At 31.9% G+C, this 17,630-nt stretch overlaps 1 protein-coding gene across 10 annotated transcripts in view; it reads right to left on the bottom strand.

The window, feature by feature from the left end:
• Positions 1–17,630, bottom strand: part of LOC143044761 (FMRFamide receptor-like) — a 79,933-nt gene that overhangs the window by 14,589 nt on the left and 47,714 nt on the right. The window contains exon 1 of one of the 10 annotated variants that reach the window (XM_076216913.1): positions 16,300–16,467. The exons of 8 other annotated variants lie outside the window; for them this stretch is intronic. The gene's annotated coding sequence lies outside the window, so the exon portion shown is untranslated. Of the gene's footprint in view, positions 1–14,665; positions 14,841–16,299; positions 16,468–17,630 lie in introns of those variants that run through there. One more of the 10 variants, XM_076216917.1, reaches the window with a different exon arrangement.

Below are 17,630 nucleotides of genomic sequence, written 5' to 3' on the forward strand. Positions count from 1 at the left end.
TTACTAAAAATAATAGTTTGCCTATACCATTTAGCATTTCATTATAAATGTGTTTTTTTTAATTTACAGACTACAAATTAAGTAAACAACATAAAATGCCTAAAACTAAAAGTATTCAACACATAGAAAATGTTGACATTTATGATGTTGTTGGAGGAGTATCATCGCCATTATGTATTTGGAGGCATGATTATAGCTAAATAGTCATGATCTTTTGACATTAAAATGATTATAACTTCCCTTCATAGTTCCTGTTTGGATTGTAATTATCAAAGTACATTTGAACTCTCTGCTATGTACTCTGTCAACTGAAACAATAATAAGTATATTCTTTAGGAGTCAAAAATATTATAGCATTATAAATTTGGAAGAGTGGTTTTGAATATTGAAGATATATAAGGACATAATACCAACACGTGGTTCGAGTCATTGTTTCGAAAATCTGTCAAAATTTCTATATAAACATTAACAGTTAAGCATGATTTTAGTTTTCATATTAAATTGTCACTTGATAAAACAATAAATATGAGATTGGTTTGACCGGTCTGGTCTTATGACCTTCACTTTAGTGGCGAACCTCCTATTAAACCGTACAACTCAACATTTTTGTTACCATTGAACAAGAGGGAGATTAAAGGTCTAAGCCTTTTGATATACATTACTCACTAAAAATAAGGGGCAAGCACGCCTCTTCAATTACGTTTATGCATTCCACATTAAATGTACTCTTAACATGATTTGATAACTCATTTCTTAGTACATGTTACGAATACATAGAAGTTTGTGTATTTTCAATGCAAATAAGCATTATATTCTACACTTATACTCCCTTCATATCAGAGTAAAAACTACGATATGACATTTCACACGTCGGTCAACATATTACTTAGTTATATATTGTATGGTGTATGTAATTCTTGGATACCTTTTCCATCAAAAGTAACATTATCTTTTTAAACATGAACACCGATCACAAAGTCCGTTTCTATGTAAATTGATGTTTGTTTTTGTAGCAGTTCAGTATTTCTATAGATCCGTTTTTTCCCTCTTGCAGTTGATGTGTTTCCCTCAGTTTTTGTTTGTGACCCGGATTTGTTTTAATTAAATCGATTTATGTTTTGAAGAGCAGAAAATATTATCGCCTTTATTTAGTGCTAAAGAAAGGTTTCAATATTATAATGCAATATATGTGTAGTGTTGATGTTATAGTGTGGATCTTAGAAAGTTGTATGCGTCATACAAGTGAGAGGTTTATCGCTATAAAACCAGGTTCAACCCACCATTTTCTACATTTGAAAATGGCTGTACCTAATTAGGAATATAAAAGTTGTTTTCCATTCGTTTGATGTGTTTTATCATTTGATTTTGCCATTTGAATAGGGACTTTCCTTTTTTAATTTTCCTCGGAGTTCAGTATTTTTGTGATATTACTTTTTAAATCTAGGTTCGGCTATCATATATTGTTCCCTTTTAACCTTAGTATTTTAATTTACAAACAACTTCACATAATTAAAAAAAATCACATATTGACATAACTTTCCTGAGTTCGAAAGAGCATCCACAAACGTTTTTCCTTTAATAAATCGTGTTAATCCTATTGTTTTATCGACTAAATAGTCTTGGATCAATTCAACATTTCGAAATAAAACATTAAACATAGTCCGTCAAATTTATCTATCGAACAGGAATCAAAGTGATTTATCTAACCGCACACAGTTCAAAATAGTAACATGAAGTGTAAAGTATAAATGTAAAATGATATTCTAATGCATCCTGGGTAATATTTTCAAAAGCGTACACCAAAGCGTTTTGATTGGTTTAAAACGTTATAAACAATGGAAATTCAACCAATGACGTAACGTTATTTTCACTTTGGGGTACGAACAATAAAATTACCCATGGTGCTTTAGATTCTGAAACGGCCAATTATGTACAACCAAAAAGGAGACTGTGCCAGAATGAAAACTATTCAATTAGTTATCTCCAGTCCTCTTCTTTGAAATGTGCTAAAACAAGCACATTATCATGAATTAAATCGAAGCATTTTCGTTAAACCCTGCTTTTTTGTGAGGTCATGAAATTTTTCCTGCTGTGTCGTTCTATAAATTATGCATGAGAATAAACAAAAGGGAAATCAGACTACACTGCGACCAGCTGAAAGACATTCATTGAGAAGTAAAACGATACTCCACAAAATCCTACCATGAAAACAACGACATGTAATACAAAACGCATTAAATAGGGGCATATATCATGACAACCTACTCATCAAATTTATCATTAGGAAACATTGGTTCAAAAGCGTCCTTATTAGCAGGAAGCCTCTATCAAAGAAACTTCTTAACATTAAAAGGGCAGTATATAATAATTCTATTTGGTTGTATAATTAAAAATGTAATTGTTGTTGACTAATTACAGTCCTTTTAGCGGCATTGACTAAAATAAGGAATGATTTTTAAAGTTGAAAAAATTTCAATTCGACCGAATTACTTGATCGACTCTAACACACTTTTGATGAATTATTCAAAAATAAACTGGAACAAAGACTAAATGGTAAATTGGAGTGAATATTTTTCTGAAGATGTCTTTTTAAATACTGGATACAGTTTTCCATGCTTAAGTTTAGTAAATGTAAAATATCAAGATTTTTATAATGTTGACAGAATGGCACATTTTGATGGATTAATGTTGACGATTAACAATATTTTGGAGATCACTTGCGCTGAAACAATGATAAATTGTGTAATCTTCCGTTGTGTTTTTCTAATGGAAGTCATTTCAAGAATTGTTCAATTTGCAAATATTAATCTAAATTTATAAAAAAAACTCTTGATGGAAATGGTTTCAATACAATTTAATTTATAAAGGTCACAATACCAGATAATCTACTCACGGATTGTTTCATTTCTTCGTAATAGTTTTAAACTAATGTGTACATCTCACAGAAATAATTCATTTACTCGTTACAAGTACTCTTAGAGAATAAAAACAATGACATTGTTGACATGCATGGCTTCTAAAGTAGTCCTTGTTATTTTGCAGTTCACGATTACTCCTTTAAAATCAAATAACATGGCTTTAAAGACGTTAAGACAATACACTAATAGGTATAAATGTCTGTGTCATTTTGAAAATATTTGAAAGGTTGATTGGGTACAAAATATATATAAATTGAGGCAAATAAGAAAAGCCTTACAGAGTATGATTGGTAGAAAACGAAACAAGAAAAGCTTGACAGGGCATGATGGTTAGAAAACGAAACAAGAAAAGACTGACAGGGCAAGGTGGTTAAAAACTTAATAAGAATAGCCTGACAGGTCATGATTATTTAAAAACGAAACAAGAAAAGCTTGACAGGGCATTCTGGTTAAAACACGAATCAAGAAGGCAAGAAAACGAATCAAGGGGAAAAATCAGACAGGGCATGATTGTCAGGAAACGAAACAAGAAAAGCCAGCTGACAGAGCATGCTTTATTTTTATTTTGTAGATTGAATGGTCTGTTATACATTTGAATTGGGTTAAAGTTTTGTCTGTCCTTTTGCCACCCCAGATATTAATTCCCCCTTTCCCATTGATACCTTCACTCTTCACTCTATTTAAAAGTAATCAACTAGCTCATTTCATTGCATTTTGTTAAAATATTGAATGTGCCAACTGTAAAACTATGTTTTAACGTTTACTATAGCAAGATGGTTTCGTTTTCAAAATCCAAATCTTAGTTCGATTTTTATTGACACTGTAGTAAAAGTGTCTTTTTCGTTATGCATAACACGAGTCTAGGTATTCAGATACGTGGTTTTGTTTAGGTCCGTGACAATGTTTCTTTTGTGCACTGGTATTTCATTCATACTAATTACAAAGAAGATTGACAGATTATTAACCTTTGAGAATAAAATGTACAAGACAGCTGACTTACGGTACTGATTGACTCTTTACATGAAAATTACAACACTAAGTGTCTCGATCATTACGCAACGTATGTCAAATTTACAATTTATAAGAAACACGTAGTCTTTTATCTAAACTGCATAGGCGTTTTGAAATGTAAGTGGGGGACTATTTCAAGAATTTTAAAAGGCACATAAGCTGACAGTTGAAATTATTAGTTAAATGTTTTAATAAACGTTTTTTATGAATGATTTATAACAGATATTCGACATCAGTACTAAATTTCAGCATCAACGGTCTGTCTCTTGGTAGCATGTTTGTCTCCAGTACATGGTCGATCACCTTGATTAATATGACACTTTAAAATGCGCATTTGCTCTTCCTCGACAATTAGGAGTAAGCATAATTACTGATCGGAATTTATCATAGTAGGACGGCATACTTTTACGGGAATTGTTACCATTGTACTGAGTATGTAGAATCCGACTTCCGTGTGGTACAAATCAGGGCAAGTGTATGGTCTTGTACCACAATTAGACGTTACCGCCATGAGTACTCATGTGATATTTGCTGATTGACATTAATCAGCCATAAATCAATCAATCAGTCAACCAATGCTATATATCTTTCATTTTACAAATGTCAACCACACAAAATACTTTAAATAGTTTTAAAAACTTAAAATTGACAAGAGAACTTGATTTTTTGTTTATTTATTTTTCAATAATAGAAATTTCATATTAAAAAATAAATTTCTACCACGTGTCTTGTAAAGATACAGTACCCAATTTATATCTTTGCTAACGATGCAATAACATAGCAAAATCGGAACCGTAACACAGTTGTTGTATTTTTATTCCTGATAAAACACGAAGGATTGACTCAAAGGTTTCTATCTCATCAGATAGAATACTAAACAGTTGATTAAAGAAGATAAAAGACGTTTCTCTCAGATTTTACATACTGATAAAAGAACTGATTGGGTTACATGTAGGTGTTTGATAACGTTTGTTACAAATTCATCAAACTTGAACCAAAAAGATATATTAGTTAACTTGTTAACAGTATATTTGATGTTAATCTAGCCAACACTTTATGTGTGATGTTAATCTAGCCAACACAATATGTGTGATGTTAATCTTGTTAATAATATATTGGATATTAATCGCGTCGACATGAATTTGGTGTTACAAATGTTATCATCATAACAGTATATTCTGATTCAGCAGTATTAAATCTGTTTATCTATGTATGTGTTAAAGGGTAAGAATCTCTCATCGACATCTGCTGATTTCGTTATGACTGTTAAAATTACAGAACTTTTTATATATGAAAAATTAGTACGAGTGTACTCAACGTATTAAGCATTTTAAAGGAAAACCAACTCTTTAAATGCCTAAATAAAAAACTTACAAACATTTAATTTAGCTAAATGCATTTTTATTTAATTCAAGCGAAAGTCAGACAATATGTGGACGTAACCAACAAAATGTTTGTCGTATTATAGATTTAAAAACAACCATGATTTTATATCTTTTGAAAAAAGCTAAACAAACCAAATCAAAAACGAAGAAAATATGGAGAGAAAAACTTGTGCGTCATCAATGCTGCCATATTTAAGGTATGAGTATTTCTCTGAAACATTGAACAAGTTGTCAACATTTATTTGAAAATTAAGCAGTTTGTAGTGATGTAAATATGTGGCAGAAATATGTTTTAGTTGCCGAAATTTTATTGCTTCGCACAATATAAAAGAATTATAATAACAAGTCCATGACCTCGGGCTTATTTTCAACCTACAGGTAGTGCAAGTTCTTATATTGCATAAAGATAATTTAGGGGAAAACACTCTTATGTTTTCATAAAAAAAAAACGTAGATCTTAAAATTTTCAAATAAAGTATGAGGGGATAACTCTTATTAAATGTTTTAGGAAATAGAAATGTTAGGGCTGTCGTGCTTCTTCTCCGCATGTTATCTAACACAAAGTCTATATTCACAGTATAATCTATATATATCTAAAGAATCATGACGTGACCGCTGCTTTGCCCTTGGTACTTGTCTAGAATTACAATCAAATATTTACTACACAGTTTTTCCATTTCATCTGATAAAAACTGTAAGAAGATTAATGGCTATTCGTTTTTTTCTCCTTTCAATCTCATAAGAAGACAATGTTGACGATAAGATATGTGTCTGTTGTATAAGTCTGGAAGAATAGTTTCCTTAGGACAGAAATAAGATTGCAAAAATCCAGAATTGATGTGAAGAAAACCAAATCCATCGAATAGGAATGGGTCTAGATTTTCCAGTTTACACTTATAAACTAGACTAAAGAGACAGACAGTAGAAAACAACGAAGATATATGAACAAAATGGAGGCCATTGAAATAGTTACACAACATCCACAAAAACCAATGATATTTAGGTCAAAATACGGTCTTTTACAATAACCTACACTTAATGTTCAGTTCTAAGTTTAGTTTTGATACTGGCAACTGAGAATATGCCATCAACACAAAATTCTAAAACTATTTCTTTTCGATTTTACTAATGTATATACTACATCGACGACTTTTTTTTACTTTTTATACCATGTATCTACACCAACAATCAATTGTCTGGAGGGGCAATTGTCTGAGGAATACGATTCTAAAGAAGATAGAAATAAACGAGATCTTATGGGAAAAAGATTATTTGTTTAGAGTGGCAATTCTCAGAGGAACACTTTTCTATGGCTTTTCATTTTATGTTAACGAGAATTGTGCTTTGCATTGCTAAATAAATCAAAAAAAAAAAAAAAAAAATGATGACGTAATTGTCAAACAGTTCACCTGCACGAATGCAGCTCATGTGTAATGAATGAAAGTCAATTACTGTGGATTTATCATTGTGGTATGTTAATTTTTCGTGGATGTCGTGGGTTAAGGTTAATTAACAACAAATTTAAATGTCTAACGAAGTGCAAATGTTCTAACGGTTTGTACGCATCACTTTACTTAAAATTGGTACCATACACGTATATACGGTGCTTGAGAAAATTAAATAATTTTAATTTCCGAAGAAAATAGAATTTAAGAGTTTTATAAAGTACATCTATTCAGAGGGAAATGCCCAGTTGAAAATGATCCCATCAGAGACAATGCCATCGCCCCTGCGTTTGATTTAGTCTTTAATTTTCCCTGATATGATGTAATGCATTATCGCCTCTGTATTTGATAAAGAGAGAAATCACTCAATCTTGATGCAAAAGTTAAATTAGTTGTGGGAGACTTCGCATGAGAAAATATTACCACCCGATATTATCACTTTATCAACCTGATACACGATATCTTCCCGCCTCAATCGAACGTCTGCTGGAACTTGCAGCTCAAGCATACATTTATACTTGTCATATTATAAAACGGAGATTTGAGATGATAAAATCCTAATCATTATAAATCAATCGTCTATAGTATGTTTGAATGTTGTCATCAAAATGCAAAACGTGACATTAAAAACTTTGATTACTAATTAAATCGGCTTGTGTCAGGAAAAATAAAAGTATTTTATGTGAAAATGCAAATAAGTAAACCTTGACTAATGTTTATCGGGATGACATTATTTACTCATCTAAAACTAGTAAATCGTGTGGATCAATTGTAAGTATGCAATTAGACGGTGTTTTCTTTGAAAGAAGGCTTTTGTTTCAATACCCATCAATATTAATGAAATCAGTTACTTCCGGTTTGCAGAAACCAGCAATACTGTAAACAACAAATTCATCTTTATAAATCTTTATAATGGTACATGAGAAAAATGGATTTTTTTGTTGGTTTTAACGAATGTTATGTTCTTTGTCCATAAAATGCCGCTCAAATGTTTTCTGGTTATCATTTTTTATATTGCTGATAGCGGATATTTCAAGATACATATACAAGTTCATTGACGCCTTAATAGTGTTATCTAATTCTTTCATTAATATTCCATTCACTGGAAGGAAGTCTTTAAGAATTCTTTTCCGGCATTTTGTGTCAACCAAAACATCTGAATATGACATTAATTACAAGAATAAATTTACACATATTATTAAATAGGTTTTGTAATTGTAAATATATTCGGATAATAGATATATATGAAAAAAATCACAAAATCAAAATCAATTATGAAAGACACTAGATCATATACAATACATACCACATCAATCACCAGAGCCAAACCCGCTTAAGAAAAAGAAAAGAAAAAACACAAACACAATTGACAATAAGTAAAGAAAGTTTAGTCTTAGCCCGAGACATTGGCTAATTTGCTTGATTCGGTACATACATACAACCTTTGGCTTTTCTACGTCTTTTTTGAAATCCACCCCAATCCAACTCAATTTATTTGAATAAAATACTGTTTAAACTAAACTAATCTAAACCCACGGTTTGTTACATACATGTATGGTTCCTGTTGCTTAGTCTTTAGTTTATTATTTTGTGTTTAAATATGCATGCTGTTAGTCTTTTGATCGTTTTTATTTTTAATGCCATGACATTGTTATTTTTATTGTTTTCAACTTTAAGTTTGAATATTATTTCTTTGGTATGTTTCATCTCTCTTTGACATTTCTCAGTTTAGTTATGGAAACACTGCTGATTGTTTGGACATAGTAATTTTATAACTTCAAAGATATTTTGACAGTAGATAGTCATATGACGAGCAGACAGCTATACATAATGGACAATCAGTTAGACAGACAGACATACAGACAGGCAATATCAAATGAATAATTATGATATATATATTTCATGCAATATTCATAAAATCTTTTGACGGAAGTTGATCAATTAAAATTAAAATTTACTTCCCTAGTCAATTATTATATTTTGTAGTGAATTATACAATTATATGTATATAATTCAGAGTTTGATTTGCTTCCAAAGTTTCAGAATTTATTAAGACATGTATGATAAGTAAATCAATCATTTCAAAATTGACACATTCCAGTGTTTACCTATTTCACAAACATGCTTTATGACTTTAATCAATTGACATGGTATTCAAAGTGGGCCAACATAGTTTAATTCATCATTACAATATTTTCAGCATGCTATCGTCATGACTGATAGCGAAATTCGGTAGAGTCTCAATGATTTCCTAAAATACCGAGGCCATTCAAATGTTTGTCAACACGTATATCATATATGATAATTTGAAAGCTTATTTAATGCCAAGAATAACAAAGCAAATCTTAAGAGAGTCATTCATACCTATATAACCCCTGTAGCATTGACTGGGGTATAAATACGAAGTCCGAATGAATGGTCACTATTTGCTGATGATATTTACATTTTAACGGTCAAAGTAATGTCAGATGCCAATTGAAACAAATATTTAATCTCTTCGGACTCGTTTTAGATATTATTTGACTGGCAACGCCATAACATATCTACTTTCAGACAAGTTATTATCAGTTTAAAGCACAAAAGATTTATCACAGTGACAGTTCAATTCCGATGTCTAAGAAAACAAATATGAAAACAAGTATGTTGGTCCTTAAACTTCATTGAAGATAGCCTCTATAAACAAATGTACAAAATGTATGCTGATGTAGCCATTCTAATACGGTTCGAGTGTTTTAGTTAAAACTTTTAAAGTTAAGAGACTGATTTGAAAATGAAATCGAAAATGTTGAATGGGGTTTGGGGATTAAGAGCAGATTTTCAATGTGTCCGTTTACATACATGTGTGTGAACTTGCTACCTACCTACAGTATATTATAAGTTATATGGTTCGCTACTGACCCCATACGGATCCATAGAGGGTTAGTAAAATCCATAGGGGTGAGGCCGGAGGCCGAGTCCCCTATGAATTTTATTCACCCTCTATGGATCCGTAGGGGGTCAGTAGTTAACCGTATAACGAATTTATCGGACGCTGGACTTTTTCTGCGGCGTTTTGTTGAAAAATAAACAATGAAACACAACAACATTAATAGATGACGTCGCCATTAACGCGTCATGAACCCCATATGAAACTTACTAATCCCATACGGTCTCATAGGGGGTCACCACGTGACGGCATATAACCAATCACAACGTGATAATTCATCTGTGGTCCGATAAATGAAATGATCAACCTATCAATCAAAGAACAACTCTGTTCTTCGTCTTAAATTCCTAGTTATTAATATAGTTATTTTAGAAAAACCTGTCAAGCCTTAATATCATATGAAAATAAGAGCCTAAAATGAAACCCATACGTTATGATAACTATGACTTCTATGAATAGATGTAACTATGTTGATTTTTTTTAATTTTTCGGAAGTATTTGATTTTTCCCCGTCAAATTAACGCTTCGTTACTGTTTTGTTCTTTATACTAGTATGTGTACATACAAGAAAGAGTTTTTTTTTTTAAAGATTTACCATGATGTATAAGAAAGTATATTCTAATTAAGGTAGGTTAATGGTATAATAGAGAATTTATATCTATATTTTACAAATATTTGACGAGAATATATTAATGAAAAAGTTGTGTAATCCATGAATCATTTCGGGAAGAGCCGTGTATAATAAATCAAATATTCTTGTTAAATATAGGGCGTTGAGCAGAAAGACAATCATGACAACAAAATTGTTTTTTGTTTTGTCCTAAATAGTTTCTATAATATTAACAGCAAAGTCACATCGAACATTTATTATATCTCTTTAAATGAACATCTCTATTTACTGATTTAATAGACGATAAAGCCCAGTAGCAATTCTTCTGAATGTAGTATATTTTCTTCACTAACAGGGGCAGACTTCACTGGTACTTCAATATGTTTATATTTTGTCGGAAAGAAGATGAAACGATACATGGATGGACTAATGTCCAGCGGGAAATATTACAAAGGAAATCAATACGAACCTTGATTAAGGACACCCTGATTCAGATTTTTAACGTACTTATTCGTAAGGTAACAGTTCACATGAAACGGTGTGACCTTATACTCATATTATTCCTACTTCGATCTGACTATTCATTTCTCTTACTCCTTGAACACATACACATGCAAATTTCATTCACATTAATTTCACGTGAATTTCACCTCAAACGAGCTTATACGTGAAACTCACATAAAATATGTTTATGTGAGTTTAATCACCTCAATTTCATGTGAAATTCACGTGAAATTCACGTGACAATCACATGAATTTGATTCCCGTGAAATTCACATTAATTTTTTAAAAAATAAAGTAATTCAAACAACATCTAAATTTTCAAATTTAAGTAAAATCATGATAAATTCCAATTTTTTTGTTGAAAAGTTCATGTGAAATTCATGTGAATCTCAATTCACGTGAAATTCACATGGAAATGTTCACGTGAGTTTCACATAGATCTATAAACTCGTTTGAGGTGAATCTGACGTAAAATTTTTCATGTGAAAAATTCATGTGAGATTCATATGAAATTCACGTGAGCAAATTTTGCCTGTGTAGCGGATAAGCCACAAATGCTATTTTTACATGTCTTTGATTTACCCAACCGTTGATCGTACTAATAGACCAACATGGACCCACGACGAGACAGCCGAGGTGATTCGGTGAAAAGATTAACTTTAATACACAGCAAAAAATTATAAAAAATAAAATAAAAAAAAAAAATGTGAAATCAATCCTAACCAAAATCAGTAGGATATTTCTTAGAAACAGAGGTTCAAGGAAAAAGTTACGATATCAATTAAGCAAGGTCTGGAATGGATAACAGAAACATAACTATTATCTAGTTTAATACTGAAAAAAGGTTCGAAATTTATAAAACACAAAAAATTGCAACGCATAAAGGGTCAGTAAGAGACCGAAAATTCCGAAAGAGACAAAATCCGCAGGCAACAACAATAACAGGCATGAAAACGAAAAAACACTTGTAAAAATAAAATATGAGATATTTAATTTTCGAAGTACTTTTGCTTGAATCTGAGTGTTTTTGTTACAAAGTATGATTTATTTCTTGGACCCAATTCGTGAATCTGCTTTGTACATGTAATTAAAGGAAACAAATATAATAACTGTATTTAATATTTTATGAAAGACTAAAATTGTATGTTTTCTCTGGGAAATTTGTCTGAACAAAATAGGACAAACAATGGCTGCATTTCTTTCTAACTAAAATTTTGTAAACGTTGTGTTGCGTGTGTTGTAGTTTTGTAAACGCTATGAAAGTAGAAAGAAATACAACGTTTAATAAGTCTTTACTGACCCTGTTTGAACTTTCAATAATGCATGCACATGTTGTTGGTAAACAAACATTTTACAAAAGTAGAAAAAATATATCGTTTAATTAAGTTCAAGTTAGAAACAAATGCTGCGTTTGTACTAACAAACGACGAACGAAAAACTGCATCTTTAGCGAGTGCATAGTTTGTCAAAGTTTATGTAAACTTTGCAAACGTATGTAAAGCCCCGGTCACAACAGATCGTACGATGTTTTGTCGTGGAGGATCTATAAAATAGTTGTCGTGGCACTGTTGTGCAAAATATTTTTAAAATATTTCGAGTGGTCACATGAGTTATGACATGTCCACGATGGTTCCACGAGGGGTACACGAAAGAATAAAAAATGTGTAATTGTACAGTCGTGGGTTTGTCGCAAGTCGGTCGTGCGACAGTCGTACGACAATCTTGAGTTGTTTGGGGCTATTTTTCAGGTTTTTATGTCATGGGATGCGCGTGTTACTGTCGTGGTACTTTCGTACGACTGTCCCACAACAGTCGTGGGTCACTCGTGCGTTTCACTTCAAACTACTAGTATATAAAGAAGGGCCGATTTATTGCGTGCCCTACCGACCGTGCAAGGGCTGTATAGCCAGACAAGGTCGATAAAAACTTGTTGCGTACCCTTCGCCATTTGCTTTCAATATTGTTCAATGTCATTAAAGGTTCGGTCTAAGTAAACGACGTCTTTTGTATTAGTTTATATAGTTTATATTATAATTGTTTAGCGAGTTTAAACCAGAATGCCCCCGAAAAGAAAAATTAACAAAAGAAAGGTGGTAGCGCACGTGGATTATGTTGACCAGACAGAGGACCCCCTACCACAAGCTGAAACATATGATGATTCGAAAACTGTTGACAAATATTCATTCCCGTCGAATTGTATTCTTCTAAATAAAACGAAAATATGTTGTACGACGAGCGTACCACTGTCGTGCGACAGACAATCAATGTTGTGTGAGAATCGTACGAAAGGCAGACAATCGTGCGACTGTTTCACGAGTGTCTTGCAACGGTCATGAGATTGTTGGACGACTGTCGTGCAACAGCCCTACGATTGTTTTGTTAAAATGGTTTATGTTAGTACCCACGACAATGTATTTATCGCACGACAGTCGCACGACTGGTGTAAAACACTCTCACGACAACCACAAGACAATGACACGACAAAAAATTGTAGAGCAAAAATGGTGCAAAAATGGTGCATGTCCAATTTTCGTCCCACGACACACGACAGCGCCACTATGCTCAAAATATCGTGCGACTGTTGTGCGACTGTTTTACGACCATCATCAATTACCCGCGATTTGACCAAATTTCATGTCGTAGCACTGCATAGATGTGTCGTGGGTTCGTTGTGACCAGGGCGTTAGAAACAAATGATCAAAACATGTGCGCGTTTAGTCGTTTGCATCGTTTGAGTTAGAAATAAATGCACCCTAAGTATGCTATAGGTCATGACATATTTAGTACATTTCGATGAATGTAGAGCCAGGAAATTAAATTGGGTAAAGAGTTGGTCAGCGTTGAATCATCTTAAAATCTTCCGCCAATATAAGTAGGCGTAAGACGTTAGAAAGAATATACAATTCTCAACTATTTTATGTCATTTTTATAGCTATATACCATTATTGTATTTGTTTTGATAAACATTAATACTTCTTTAATATAGCTAAGGTCGGAAGGACACAATTGATACAATATATACTAGTAAAACTATGATAATATCATCAATATGATCAAAGAGAAATTTTATGTTACAGTTATTATATAACCGTCAAATATCTTTATGGGTTTGAGAAAGATATGTCCTATTTTTAAAATATTAATGCATATTTTGTCACAATGCATTTGGAGAAATACTACCGTAATGCAGATTTAACCAATATGAAAAATCAAAGCACGAACATGAATGCATTTTTAATATTTGGTATACATCTTACTTATCGGTTTCATAAAGTATTTAATAAATTACTAGTAGGTACCCAAAAGTATTTGGTTAATTACTAATATATACCAACACAATTATTACCGATCGGAACAATGCACCAAACATTTATGAATACTAAGTATGTAACCATTATCGGTATCAAACATGTCGGATATACTTCTTATCGGTACATAAAGATAAAAAAACATGCAGGTGACAAATTATACAGGATTTATGGTTTCCTTAACAATTGAGCGTCTTACCGTGGCAAAACAAGCTATTTCTACATGTACGTGTAAAATGACGAAGTGTTTTGGACTTTAAAGGAAAGAAGAAAAAACCCGATTACGTGTGTTGATGTATGAGGCTACATGTAACATAAGTTCATGTCCAAGTGCAGAAAAGGAAACAGATAATAAACAACTTCCAAAAATAGATGCATACCACTTTATCGTAACAGAAGAATGTGATATTTCAACAGAATTCAATTGGTATCCTTCCCCTTTTCTTTAAAAGTTCAAAGAAGACCTTTACATATTCAAACATTTGCATTAGTTACATACATAGTACAGGTATAAATATTGTTATAGATATCACCAAGGTAAATAAAATCATGCCGTACCTTCATAGAAGAACAGTGGTGGATCCAGGGTTGGGGTTCCGGGGGTTGGAACCTCTTCTTTTTTGGAGAGACGAACAATGAATTTAAATGGGGACACATTGTTGGAACAATCCCTTTCTCCTGGGTTGGAAACCCCTTTTAAAAATGGCTGGATTCGCCCATGAAGAACTAAACGTTTAAAAATAACTTTTTTGACACTAAAACTACTGATCGCGTTATGGTACAACATCAATGATATTAATGACTGTTATAACATGAAAACATTTGTTAAACAGTTTGACATTGTGTCATCACACGTAAAATGACGCAATAAATCTGGTTTGTTGCAGTCTTGCCAGTTTATACTATTGTTTAGGGGTATTCAAGAACAGGTGTCGTTTTATTTTAGTTTTGTATCACATATGTGACTAGTGCTTTGGTTGCTCTGCTTGTGGATTGTAAGCCCCAGGATTTGCAAGCTCAGTACATAAGTGTACCACATATGTATATGACAAATGGTTAGGTATCTCTGCTTTGGGTTTTAGCCGTCCCACTCCTTTTCCCCCTACAAGATTCCAAAAAGCTCAGTACAACAGTTTTCTTTTAGAATGAAATGTTACCACTGTTCAAAGGAAGGTTATACAAATTGAGAAGAAAGATCAGCTCCCACAGCTGATTCCTAAGTGGAGTATATATTTTGGACTGTTACATGTATAAAGCGACTTATTTCCGGATTTTTACCTGAAATTGACAACGCAGCGATTGCCAGTAATCGAGCAGACACTGTTTGCCCTTCTAAAGCACTTTCATTTATGTAGTTTTAGTGGTTCGTCTCGTGTTGCTAAATCTTCTAAGTGTTTTGTGATCTGATTTTTCCGGCTCTTTTATTTCGTTTTGTCGCCTTTTGAATCTAACCTTTTTTTATACGTTTGTGTTTTGTTATTGGGAAATATTTTTGCATCTAGCAAAATTAAATATTACTTTTCTTATGAAGAAAGGGGATTTGGTGCACATAAACGTTAACGTGTTAATGAACTAGTATTAATGCAAAGACAATTCGCCGACAACTTGTAAGTTATCATGATCAAAACAAATACGTTCACAACAATCAGTTGCTTTTAGAATAATCAGATGTTGATCATACATAGAAATTGAGTTTAATTTTCTATAATGAAAGATACACCTTTTATCACTACTTTGACAATGTTTAAAGTACTTAACTTTATCCTTTAGCGAAAAGAAAAACGTATCCTATTTAAAATCGGAGACATGTAATACAAAATTGTATTATATGCCTTTGTTATAATGTATAACTTTTTTAAACTAGATTTCAAAGTTCAGATCTATCAAAGCACTCTTTGATAGAACCAAAATGTAGTGGCGCTCTAATCAAGCATAAGATTACAGCAACTTTCTTTCATGGTAAAATAATGCTAATAAAATATATATAAATACTCAGATTGTATAAATAAAACTACGAATGTGTTGCTACAATTTCCTATGATTTTCCGATATATTCGTTTTTAAGAGGACAGATAACAAATCTATCGAATGCCTAAGGCTTCTATTTTATAGCTTAAAACAAATTAAACAACCACCATAACATAAAAAGCACATAATGTTGCAAAAGTTACGTAAGTTAAGTAATAACATACCGTTAAAGCTACTCCAGTACAGATACGGTCTTAAGTGTTAGAAATCCATGTAATTACAGCGATTATGTAGTGATTAAATGAAATTTTCTATTCACATATCCATTTGTATTGATAAAGTAACGTATTTTCTATCAATGTTCCCTAAACAGTAATGTAAATATGGTTTGATTGAGTTGACAGAAAAACATGATTAATTAAATCATTAACCTACGAATCTACAGGTATATATTATCAGGTATAGCGTAGGACTACTTAGTATTATTTAATGATATGTAAATGAGATGATGTTTATGTCAATCAATCAACGCTAAAGGGTTCGGCAGTAGTTAACTGATAAAAATTATGCCCTAAAACTAATGGTTTCTTAATTAGGTAATTTTTCAGTTGCAACAAAAAATTGTGTGGTGATTTAATGTTCTTCGAATATCTATTTATAACCGATGGTCAATTGCCCTGTCTAGTTTAAAATTGTATCCATGTAACCTATTTATACATGTACAATGGAACAGTTCATATCTCGTTTATTTATAGATGATCACTGATGCTTCTTTAATTCTAATTTGCTTTTAATTTCTAATAAATGTTTAAAATATTTTGCCGAAAATAACATGTTTTCTTAAATCAAACTTTACAATGATTATTTTAGTTGGTAACATCGGACTTTGAAGGAACTTTGTTGTATTTTGGGTGTGAAAATTGGGACCGATCTTGGTGCTTATTGCCCCTGATACTTTGAAAAAAAGGCAATTTAAATATGTACGCCCATGTACATGATTGTTTAATCAGTTGATGTTCACACGCATTTTTTGTGCTGTTGCTGATTTATTAATTGCCGAATCTTAAATTCAAATATGGCATATTATTGCATAGCAATATAATATTTCCCACAGAAAGTAACCAAAAGTTAGCGTGCAATAAATTCCAATATTGCACTAGTGCAATAAATCTTCAAAATTCATGTCGTCATCAACGACAAAATCTTAGTTTAAACCAATTTTTACTTTCAAATATTATATTGCTATACAATAAAAGGGTTATTGCATGAATATTGGGGAATATTGTCCCTCGTAGAACATATATTGCACTCGCAAGCTCGTGCAATATAAAATTCTACTCGGGACAATATTCCCCAATATTCATGCAATAACCCTATATTACAAGATATACAGAATTTTATAGGAAGTTTATTTATTTCAACCATAAGTCTTTGAAATCATTATTATATCAAAGATTTTTTTTTAAATGAGTACAATGGATTTGGCCGTTTGATATTCCAAGATAAATCTAGTTTCATAAACTCTCATTCAAGTAGGTTTTTTACAAATTTGAAA

The sequence above is a fragment of the Mytilus galloprovincialis genome, chromosome 9 (genome assembly GCF_965363235.1).
Source record: "Mytilus galloprovincialis chromosome 9, xbMytGall1.hap1.1, whole genome shotgun sequence".
Lineage (NCBI taxonomy): Eukaryota > Metazoa > Mollusca > Bivalvia > Mytilida > Mytilidae > Mytilus > Mytilus galloprovincialis.